Raw genomic sequence first — 12688 nt, 5'->3', positions numbered from 1 at the left:
GGGGACTGGAGCACCTCCCATAGGAAGGTAGGCTGAGTAAAGTTGGGGCTGTTCAGCCTGGAGAAGAGAAGGCCATGGGGAGACCTCATAGCAGCCTTCCAGTATCTGAAGGGGGTGTATAAGGATGCTGGGGAGGTAGTCTTCATTTGGGACTGTAGTGATAGGACTAGAGGTAACAGGTTAAAACTTAAACAGGAGAAGTTTTGATTGGATCTTAGGAGGAAATTCTTTCCTGTTAGGGTTTTGAGGCACTGGAATAGGTTGCCCAGGGAGGTTGTGAATGCTCCATCCCTGGCAGTGTTCAAGGCCTGGTTGGACAAGGCCTTGGGTGATATGGTTTAGAGTGAGGTGTCCCCGCCCGTGGCAGGGGGCTTGGAACTTGATGTTCTTAAGGTCCTTTCCAGTCCTAACTATTCTATGGTTCTATGATAAATGTCTTGGGCCTTAATGGTATTGCTTACAGAAATAAATCCCTTCTGTTCCTGTGCAACATGTCCATCAATACCAACGGTGTGTTATTCATTCACATTTAGTTGGGCCCATATTTTATATTCCAAAAGATAGAGAACAGTTCCAAGACTGCGACTTTGTGGTAAGTAGGATTGTAAATGAAATTATTTAGCTGCCACCAAGTTTGGAAAGCACAGAATCATAAAATGGTTGGTTAGGGTTGGAAAGGTCCTAAAGATCATCTAGTTCCAACCCCCCTGCCATACCTCCCACTAAACCATGTCACCCAAGACTCTGTCCAACCCAGCCTTGAACACTGCCGTGGATGAAGCATTCACAACTTCCTTGGGCAACCCATTCCAGTGTGCCTCACCACCCTCACAGTAGAGAATGTCTTCCTTATATATAACCTGAATCTCCACTGTTTAGGTTCAAACACTTTTGCCCTTGTTCTATTGTTACAGTTCCTGATGAAGAACCTCTTCGGCATCCCTGCAGGTCTCCTTTAGATACTGAAAGGCTGCTATGACGTCTCCATGCAGCCATCTCTTATTCAGGCTGAGCAGTCCCAACTTTCTCAACCTGTCTTTGTAGGTGCTCAAGCCCCCTGATCATCACTGTGGCATTCTTCTGCATTTACTCTATCAGCTCCCTTTCCTTTTTTTTGGGGACACAAGAACTGTATGAAGTACTTCAAGTGGGGTCTCACAAGAGCAGAGTAGAAGGGCAGGATCACCTCCTTACACCTGCTACCAGAAAGTAGAGTATGTGACGGAAACAGCCCATCAGGCACCAAAGTTAAGGAAGAAGGAGGGAAGAGGTGCTCCAGGTGATAGGGCATAGATGCCGTGAAACCAGTATTGGAGAAAATGATGAGGCACGCTGTCTACCTGCAGGCCATGGATATCCAAAGTGGAGCAGATATTTACATGCAGACAATAAATGACCACACAGTGGAGCACAGGGATGCCTCAGGATGACTGTGACCCTGTGGGAAGACCATGCTAGAGCAGGCTCATAGCAAGAGAAAGGACGAAGCAGATGATTTAGATGAAAAAGGCTTGCACGGAGTGACATCAGTGCTGTTAAAAGCTCCCCTCAGCATGACTTTTGCAGCCATGTGTCTCTGGAGCTGTAGGCCTTGAGGATCTCTAAAACCTAACCCTAAGACTGACCCTAATTTAAACTGGCACTGTAGAGATGAGGCTTGCATACTTAGTACCATGGAAAGCCCAAACAAAAAAGGTGCTGAAGGAGTAATATTGGTGCTGTGCCAAGCTTCTCTTTGCATGTCTTTTACAGTGCCAGTATCTCTGAAGCTATAGTCTATGTGGTTCTCTGAAAGATAACGCTAAGCCTAACACTAATTGAAGCCAACACCATAGAGATGTGGCCTACTTCCCTAGCACCATAGGTGGCCCTAATGAAAAAGGTGTGCAATTAGTAATGTTGTTGCTGTGCCAAGCTGCCCTAGGCATGCTTTTTACAATACCTCTGTCCATGGAGGTGTAGAATTTGTGGATCTCCTAAAGCTAACCCTAACCCTAAACCTAATTTAAACTGGCACCATGGAGATGACACCTACATTGGCAGCAACATGGCTGACCCAGATGAAAAAGTGGAAGGAGTAATGCTGTTGCTTATCCAAGCTCCCCTGGGGGTGCCTTTTACAGGTCTAGTGTACTTGGAGCTGTAATATTTGTGGATTGATGAAATGGAGTAAAAGAGTGGAAAGTTACTGCTTTGCATCTAGTAGACTATAAAAGGGATGCGAGAAGTGAGATAAAATGATTTCAGATTTCACTACAGCTGGGGTCCGTGCTTGATACATCACACCATGATTACCCCATATGAGAAAGTGTGGAAGGAGTAATACTGGTGCTGAGCCAAGCTCCCTTGGGCATGTCTTTTACAGCCCTAGTGTCTTTCGTGGTATAGTTTTTGTGGACCTCTGAAAGCTAACCCTAACCCTAACCCTAATTGAAGCCGGCACCATAGAGATGAGGCCTATTTCCGTAGCACCATGGGTGGCCCAAATAAGAAAGGTGTGGAAGGAGTAATGTTGCTGCTGTGCCAAGCTCCCTTAGGCATGTGTTTTACAGCCCTAGTTTAATTGGGGCTGTAGTCTTTGTGGGTCTTTGAAAGCGAGCCCTAACCCTAAACCTAATTTAAGCTGCCACCCTAAAGATGAGGCCTGAATGTCTGCACCAGTGCTGGCCCAAATGAGAAAAGTGTGGAAGGAGTAATGCTGCTGCTGTGCCAAGCTCTTCAGAGCATAACTTTTTCAGAACCTATGTCTATGGTGGTGTAGTCTTTGTGTATCTCTTAATGCTAAATCTAAACCTAACTTGAATTTAATTCAGCATCATAAAGATAAGGCCTAAATTGCTAGCTCCACGGCTGGCCCTAATGATAAAGGTGTGTAAGGAGTAATATTGTTCATGTGTCAAGTGCCTCTTCCCATTCCTTTTATAGCTACAGTGTCTGTGGAGCTGTATTCTTTGTGGATCTATGAACACTAACCCTAACCCTAATTTAAGCAGTCCTCTGTGCATCGCTGAAAGCTAACCCTACCTCTAATTCTAATTTAAGCCTGCACAATGGAGATGAGTCCTACATCTGTAGCACCATGGCTGGCCCAAATAAGAAAGGTGTGGAAGGAGTAATGTTGCTGTACCAAGCTCCCCTTTTCATGCTTTTTACTGCCCAAGTGTCTCTGAAGCTATTGGCTTTGTGGATCTTCGAAACCTAAAGCTAAGCCTAACATTCATACAAGAAGCCACCACACAGATGGGGTCTATATCCAGTATCCCTCGAGCTGTAAAAGTAATTCCAAGGGGAGCAGCACCTATATTTCACACCTTTTTCATCTGGGGCAGCCATCATGCTAGAGTACACAGACATCATCTCTAGGGTGGCAGCCTAAATTAGGGTTAGGCTTTGGTTTCAGAGGTCCACAAAGACTACACCTCCAGGGACAATGAGGCTGTAAAAGGCATGCCAAGGGGAGCTCGGTACACCACCAATATTACCCCTTCCACACCTCTTTCACTTGTGCCAGCCATGGGGCTTAGGGATGAAGCCATCATTTCTATGGTGGTGCCTAAAAACTAAGGTTAGGCTTAGGGTTAGGGTTCAGAGAGTTACAAAGCCTACAACTCAAGGGACACTGGGGATGTAAAAGACATGTTGAGTGGAGCTTGACATAGCACCAACATTACTCCTTCCACACCTCTTTTATTTGTGCCAGCCATGGTTCTGGGGGATGTAGTTCTCATCTCTGTGGTGGTGGCTTAAATTAGTGTTAAGTTTAGTGTTAAGGTTCAGAGATCTACAAAGCCTACAGTTCAAGGGACACTGGGGCTGTATAAGGCATGACGAGGGGGGTTTGGCATAGCATCAACATGCTCATTTCACAAATTTTTCATTTGGGCCAGCCTTGGTTCTTAGGGATGTAGGACTGAACCCTATGCTGACGCCTAAAAATTAGGGTTAAGCTTAGGTTTAATGTTCAGAGATCCATAAAGCCAACAGCTCAAGGGACACTGGGTCTGTAAAAGGCATGCCAAGGGGAGCTTGGCACAGTACCAACATTACTCCTTCCACACTTTTTTTTTTTGTGCCAACCGTGGTACTTAGGGATGCACCCTCATTTCTGTGGTGGAAGTTTTAAGTTAAGGTAAGAATTAAGGCTGAGTTTAAGAGATCCAAAAAGCCTACTATTCCAGGGACACTACGACTGTAAAAGGCATGCCAAAGGGAGCTTGGCACAGCACCAACATTACTCCTTCCACACTTTTTTCATTTGTGCCAGCCTTGGTTCTAGGCGATACAGGCCTCATCTCTTTGGTGGAGGCAACCTTGATGGGACACTAAGGCTGTATAAAGCATACCAAGGGGAGCTTGGCATGGCACCAATATTACTTCTTAAACACCTTTTTCATTTTGGCCAGCCTTTGTTCTTATGGATGTAGAGCTCAACCCTATGGTGATGGCTTAAATTAGTGTTGCACTTAGGTTTAGGGTTCAGAGGTCCACAAAGCCTGCAGCTCCAGGGACAATGGGGCTGCAAACATCATGCCAAGGAGAGGTTGGCTCAGCACCGGCTTTACTTCTTAAACAAATTTTTCATATTTGCCTGTTGTGGTTTAAGACCATCCAGTAACTCCGAACCACACAGCCAGTCACTCATTACTCCCACTTCTTCCCCTGGCTCCTGGAGGGATGGGGAGGAGAATCAAAATAATGTAACTCCCATGGGTTGAGATAAGAACAGTTCAGTAACTAAGGTATAACACAAACCACTGCTTCTACCACCAGTAATAGTAATGATAGGGGAAATAACAAGGGAAGAGAATAAAGCTGCTCACCACCTACTGACCAATATCCAGCCTGACCTGAGCAGTGACCTATCCCTTCCGGGTAACTAACCCCCATTCATATACTGGGCATGAGATGGTGTGGTTTGGAATACTTCTTTGGCTAGTTTGGGTCAGGTGTCCTGTCTCTGCTTCCTCCTGGCTTCCCCTTTTCTGTGGCAGAGCATGAGACTCAGAAAGTCCATGGTCAGAGTAAACATTACTGAGCAACAACTAAAAGCATCAGTGTTATCATCACTGTTCCCTGGCTGAAAGTCAAAACCACAGCACTGCACCAGCTACTAAGACTGAGAAAAATGACTGCTACTGCTGAACCCATGACATCGACAGCCATGGTGTTTGAGACATAGGTCTCATCTCTACTTTGAAGGCTTATATTAGGATTAGGTTTAGGGTTACGGCTCAGAGATCCGCAATGCCTACAATTCAAGGGACACAGGGGCTGTAAAAGCCATGCCAAGGAGATTTTTACACAGCACAAACATAGCTTCTTCCACACCTCTCTCATTTGGTGAAGCCATGGTTCTGGGGCATATATGCCTCACCTCTGTGATGGTGGCTTAAATCAGGGTTAGATTTACCGTTAGAGTTCAGAGATCCATGAAGCCTACAGATCTAGGGATGCTGGGGCTACAGACATGCCATGGAGCTTGGCAGAGCACCAAGATTACTTCTTAAACAGCTTTTTCAGATTGGATGGCCATGGTGGTGGAGATGTAGGCCTCCTGTCTGTGGTGGAGGCTTAAATTAGGGTTAGGTTTAGGTTTAGGTTTCAGAGATTCACAAAACCTACAGCTCCAGGGACACTGGAGCTGAAAAAGTTATGCCAAGGGGAGTTTGGCACAGCACCAACATTACTCCTTCCATACCTTTGTCTTTTGTGCTAGGTGTGGTTCTTAGGGATGAAGCCCTCATTTCGGTGGTGGCTGCTTAAATTAAGGTAGGGTTTAAGGCTGAGGTTAGGGATAGATACAACAAGGCTACTATTTCAGGGATACTAGGGCTTTAAAAGGCATGTCAAAGGGACCTTGGCACAATGCAAACATTACTTCTTCCACAACTTTTTTCATTTGGTTAGTCATGCTGCTTGGGGACATAACCCTCATCTCTATGATGGTGTCTTAAATTAGGGTCATGCTTAGGGTTTGTGTTCAGAGATCCACAAAGCCTACAGCTCCAGGTACATTTGAGCTATAAAACACATTCCAATGGGGGTTTGGCACAGTACCAACATTACGGCTTTCACACTTTTTCATTTGTGCCAGCCATTGTTCTGAGGGATGTAGGCCTCATCTCTGTGGTGCCAGATTAAATTAAATTTAGATTTAGGATTAGGGTTCAGAGATCCACAAATCCTACAACTCAAGGGACACTGGAGCTGACAAAGGGATGTCAAGGGGAGCTTGGCACAGCACCGTCATTACTCCTTCCACACCTTTTTCATTTGTGCCAGCCGTGGTTCTAAGAAATTCAGCCTTCATTTCTATGGTGGCCTCTTGAATTAAGGGAAAACTTAAGCCTGAGTTTAAGAGGTCCAAAAAGCCTACAATTCCGGGGACACTAGGGCTATAAAAGGCATGTCCAAGGGGATTTGGCATAGCACCAACATTACTCCTTCCACACCTTTTTCATTTGGGCCAGCCTTAGTTCTGGGGAATTTAGGCCCCATCTCTTTTTGGTTCCTTAAATTAGGGTCAGGCTTAGGGTTAGGGTTCAGAGATCCACAAAGCCTACATCTCAAATAGAATGAAGTGAATGCATGATACTATGATAAAAAGTCAGTACAGCTTTTGTAAAGTCACACCCTACAAATTTTTAAGAGGTCAATGAACTTGTCAGTAAGTCTCATAACAGTATATATGGGCTTCCAGGAATCTTTTAACTGACTTTATTTGGAAAGTGCAAATGTGCTGTCACAGATAAATACTTGACTGAAAGACTGAAAACGAATGTAGGAAAAAATTACAAAGTCCAGTAATGGATGGAGTCTAATAACAAGAATCTTAAGGGGGTTGTATTGAACCTGTCTTGCTCACTGTATTCATGAATTGTTCACGTCAGGTGTGAGAAGTGACTGACTGATAGTGGTGGCTGGTGATGCATAATTATTCAGGCTGCTCGAAAGTAACAGACTGTCAATATCTGAAAATTTATATCATGAATCTCACAATGAAATAAAAAATAAAAATAGTAAACATAACGTTCATAAATAAAAGGAAGTTTATGAGGAGAAATGCAATTCTAGCTGAAGATAGACCATGGTGGATTCAAAACTAGCAACTACCTTGCAGGTACTCCATGCCCATGAAATTGAGTCCTTGTGAAAACATCATTCAGCAAGGGTCTAAGGTGTAAATTGTACCTTAGAATTTACTAGAAAAGGAATAGAAATAAAAAAAATCACTCATGTCCTGAATATTGGTGTGTAGTTGTCATCAGACTGTCCAAGAAAAAAACAGAAGAAAGAATGAAGGAAAGGCCAATGAAGGTGATCAAAGATTTTTACTAAGTAAATAATCACAAGAACTATAGTATGCACTTGTATATATATATAGTATGCACATACGATATAATGGTAAAAAGCCAATGCAGTTTATACAGTATGTACAGGAATATTTATTTTAGACTAGGACTTTTCAGCATAGAAGACAGAAAGATAGGAGGTATAGAAGAGAGATGAAGTAATTAATGATACAGAAAAAAAACACAAAACAACCCCAAACATATAGGGAAAAGTTGGTTACCATTTTTCATGTTATGTCTTTTATGACAAAAGAAACAACAACAACAACAAAACCAACAAAAAAAAAATCCAGTTCAAGACAATACTATATTAAGTATAGTGCTTAGCCCTGAACCCATGGAGAACTACTGAAGTAAAACTGTACGTGCACAACCTGTAGCTCAGTGAGGAGCTACGTTACAGTTTGCTGTAAAATGACAGGGCATTGAAGTAGTAACAGTATCCAGTGCTCATCCTGTTTCTCAGATTAAAACTGGACAGCCAGAGAGTGCTACTTTCTGTTTCTTGTCCAGGATTGCCTGGGTGGAATGCAGGAATGGAAGCATATGCCCTTAATTTTTTAGCACTTTTTTCTGGCTACTACTGATTTTTTTTGTATAAAGATTAGTTGGCCAGTATCTTGACAAGGCAGGAACTTCTGGGGACTGCCGTATGCTGAATGAGTTTATACTGTGAGTTCAACAGAATAATTTTGTTTTGCATACCAAGGTGATCTTCTCTGTTAAATTGCAGGACTAAATAAGAGAAATTATATGGTGGAGCAGTGATTGGCTAAAACTGTGAGCCACGATGGGACGCATTAAGAACCGCTAGTCCTTACAGGGGAAACTATATCACTCACTGGGTCACTGAGCTATAGAGGATCCTTTTCCTTAAGCAAAGCTTATCTCTACTGTCATCACACTCCCACTAAAACCTAGGGTTTCACTTTGTAAACCAGAATTATAAAAGGAAAGGAATAGGTTTTCAGTGCATTCATGTTCAGTAGTCAGTATCTTGTGTGTACGATGTTTATGACTCTTATGGTGTTGGCCTTGTTTATCATTCACTGTTCCTTTCATTGCATGTAACTCTGTATAGTATATGGAATATCATATCCATATAAAAAGTAACTAAATATGTTAGGTTGAGATAAAGAGTTGTAGCTTAAATTAAAAACATGTTCTGATACTCAGATGCATTTTAAATTTCACGTTTATGATACATTTTAACATATGAAAGCACAAGTTAGAAAGGGAAACATTTTCATTGCATACAAATATTCCTCTAAATGTCTCACAAGAAACAAAATTGGCAGAATCAAACTGCTTCAAAAACCACAAGCCAAAATTTATGAAGAAAGAAGTAATCTTGCATACAGAAAACCAGGTCTGTAGTTATTTCTGTGCCTGCCCTTAAACTGTCAAAACCTCATTCTTATTTTACATTTGTAGTGATTGTAGAAGGAAGGAAGTAAAAAGCTGAAAGTGTGAGGAATTTTCTTTTGCACATCTTTATTTCTGAACCTGAATAGATACTTGACATGCTGGCAGATCTGATCTTCACAGAAATCAAATGTCTTCCAGGGCCTGTGTCCTGGGTTCAACTGCCACAGTTATTTTTCTCCTTCTTAGTAGCTGGCATAGTGCAGTGTTTTGGCTTTAGTTTGAGAACAACAGTGATAACACATCAATGTTTTAGTTGTTGCTAAGTAGTGCTTACCCCGATCAAGGACTTTTCGGTCTCGCATGCTCTGCCAGTGAGGAGGGGCATAAGAAGCTGGAAGGAAGCAGAGACTGGACACCTGACCCAAACTATTCAAAGGGATATTCCATACCACAGCATGCCATGCCCCGTATATAAACTGGGGGCAGTCACCCAGAAGGCCCAGACTGCTGCTTGGATCAGGCTGCGTTATCAGTCAGCAGGTGGTGAGAAATGGTATTGTGTGTCACATGCATTTATTGTTTGGTTTTGGTATTTTTTCCTTCCCTTTTTAGTTTTATATTCTCTCCCCTTGTTATTTCCCTTATTGTTATTATTATCAGTGGTAGCAGTAGTAGTTATGTATTATACTTGAGCTACTGGGCTGCTTTTAACCCATGAGCTTTACATTCTTTCAGTTCTCCTCCCCATTCCACCTGTAGCAGAGGGGAAAGAAGGGAGAGGGTGAGTAAGCAGCTGTGCCGTTCTGAGTTACCAGCAGATAGATCTTAAACCATGACAGCCTGAAAGACACAATGTGACCAAGGTTTGAAAGATCTTTCAAATCTGGAGTTAAGGTCATTCAAGTTAAAGTAAACATATATCACTCTCTGATCTGATTAAGACTATCAATTCAAATAAGCCTGAGTTTCAGAGAAAACTGTAAATTCTACATTATTTTATACCTGGGGATCTCAAGGACAGTTTTAAAGTTGTCTAAAAAGTATTCGGTTTTGCATTCAGATGAAAAATAACTTTGAATTCTGAAATTCTGCAGCACTTCAATAGCTGGAGAGGAAAATCGCTTCCTCAGGTTCCATTTATATGTCTCTCAGTGAAATACTGAAATTCTGGATTAAACCAAGGAATTTGTTTTAGCACTATGTTTCACAGAGGACAGATGAGACTTAACATTAATGCTGCTGATATAAAAAAAATGAAACTGGTTTCTTGCCAGAAACAAGAGGAAATATACACTATAATAAAGAAAAGTTGTCTTTGCAGAGAACCTGCATCTGTACCCCAAGGCAACTTTCATTCACACTCCTCCATCTCTCTCTAACAGATCACACCAGGTATGAGATCACCTGACTTGCAAGACCATATAATTCATGCCTGAAACTTGCTGGAACCCTTATTCTAAGGGCTCTCATGACCAATTTTCAGTTATAATTCTTTCTCCCAACAGTCTATAATGTAAGTTGGCTGAGGTAGCACTCTGTGTTTTGGGGTTATACAAAAGACTCAGACTGAGGCTGAGCACATGGGAGAAAATAAGGGAGAAAGGTAAAGAGAAGCACAAGCCTGATTGTACCCTAGTAATTAAAGAATTCATAGAGAGATTTATGGTTTCCACACTCTGCTCCTAGAAAAATTTCTTTATTATTTAAAAAGCAGCAAATAAAATACAGAAAGAGTCTTGAAAGTCAGAACTGGAACCCAGGACTCATTCATCGTCTGCAGGTCTCTGGTCCTTTGCTCAATAACCGTTTGAGAGATTTTCTTCCATGTAGCTTTGTTGGGAAGAATAATGTCTTACTGTTTTAATGCTTACATTCTTCATTGGTTCTGGCTTTGTACAATGACATGTTACTTGTTCCTTTTATCCTCTCACTGGGTTTCAATCACTACTGTAACTCTAACACTGTAGCTTTTAGTAATGCAGCAGTTCCATTGCCAATTACTATAATTGGAATTATGTCTCTATCTTTTTAATGGTGTTGTTTTTCTTCCCTGATACCCCTGTAAATCAATATTAATGTGAATATTTAAATCTATAAAATCTACACTTAGTCTATTGGAATTACTGCATGAAGCTTGCAAAGCTATGAAAGAGCTACATGAAGCTCTTATTCAGTTATTCTTCCCAATCTAGTCAAGTTAAAAACCATAGAAAAGTGTCAGGTTTGTGATTTATTCTGAAAACTTTTAGCTTTAATAGACAGTTGCTGTATGTTAAATTACAGCATTTTGTGAGATAGTGAACATATATGTTCCTGACTTGCGTAGGAAATAAATGCATTATAGGAGTGAATGGCAGATTTTTAGATTGAGTAAGAGAAGGGATGGAAGTTGGAAAATGCATTTAGCAGGTACTTTATGAAGATACCCCCCTCCTACTTTTAATCTCTCTTGGAAAAAGAAAAAATAATAAAAAAAAAAAGCCTAAGTCTCTAAGGATTCAAAAAGTAAACCCTGCTTTTTCTGAAGCCTCTTTATCATCTTTCTGTTTCCTTTTATTATTTCTAGGAAATACATTTATCTTTTAAACATACAGGTGAGAAAATACCTAAATACATTTCAAAAGCGAACAGTTTGTTATTTGAAAGAAATCCTGTCCAGCAAGTTTCTCTGGACAAGCTATTCTACACACATATAGTGTTGCCTTTGCTACATTTAGTGATGCAGAGAGTGCTACAACAAATGCTATGATCAGAAAATACTTCTTTCATCTGCGAAAGATCTTGGATTATTTTTTTTTTGAAGGAATTTGTGCTATGCTTATTTAAGCAGCACTTCCCATTAATGTCTTTGAGTTTGTCTTAATGGATCTTTTACCCATTTACAAGTAATTCTTGTTTGTGAAATAAATCATAGGTAAAGGCTCCACTAAAAATTTGGATTTAGCATACAGTTAACCCAAAAGAAATCCAAATCTTTCATCAGAAGATGACAGGACCAGATCCCCAAAACATTATGTGCACTGCATTCAACCACGAGTTTACTTCCTCGTGAAGTATTTTGTGCAGTGCAAAAGATTACATGAACTTAGGTTGCTTAGGCTGAGCTGGATGGTTTATGGGCAATGCTGACCATAGATAAAATCCTTGAAGGACCCAGGCCTCATTTAAGAGTGAGAATAAGAAAGAAAGTGATGTACAATGACCTATAACCTGAGGCAGAATTTTTTGGCTATACCTAAGCTAGCCATCATTAAACTGTCACTTCCAAGTGGCATGGTTCTTTTGCATTTAGTATAGTGATTGTATTACAGCATGGTAAGGAGACATAAGGAGCTAAACAAGAAGATGATTATTCCTTTGTTCATGCTTCATCGCTGAATTAAATAGTTAGAAGACCACTGGAACTTTCACAAGCAGAGCAGCAGGAGTTTATGGGTAGAAGTGAAAAATAACCAGCTAATTTCAGTAATAGATCAAATCAGCTCAGTTGTGATACAAACTTGTACTTGAAGTACCAAAGACATTTAAAATACTGAAAATCTTGACATGCAGAGAAGGATCTAATGACATAATCTCAACCAACTTTGACCAATTCCTGAGGAATATCTGGGATGTATTTTAGGGTACTTCTAACAAAGGCAAACGTTAACTCAGAGAAATTTATTTCTCAAGGCTTCTCATATATGTAATAGAAGAGAACAAAGATGCTAATAGTGGAGCCTAATAATAGCAAGAGGAAAACAAACACTTAGAGACAAGAAACTCAGTTAAAACATCAGGAGAGTCAAGGCTAAAGAAAAATGACATTAACAGGGGAAAACTAAATTTGCAGAAAAGATATTGAAAGGAAGCCTTAAATAAGAGTAGAATGAGAAAGATTTTGGACATCTAGGAGCTATTGATCAAACATTGTTTCAAAGATATAAAGAAGCTGAGGCATCAAAATGCTTGTAAGTTTTCTTGGTTTT

Source organism: Neopsephotus bourkii, unplaced genomic scaffold (assembly GCF_033783945.1).
Source record: "Neopsephotus bourkii isolate Nb327-2 ecotype Australia unplaced genomic scaffold, CSIRO-AGI_Nbou_v1 NB_1358, whole genome shotgun sequence".
Taxonomy (NCBI): domain Eukaryota; kingdom Metazoa; phylum Chordata; class Aves; order Psittaciformes; family Psittacidae; genus Neopsephotus; species Neopsephotus bourkii.
The sequence above is the reverse complement of the archived record's forward strand: the minus strand, read 5'-3'. Positions refer to the sequence as shown.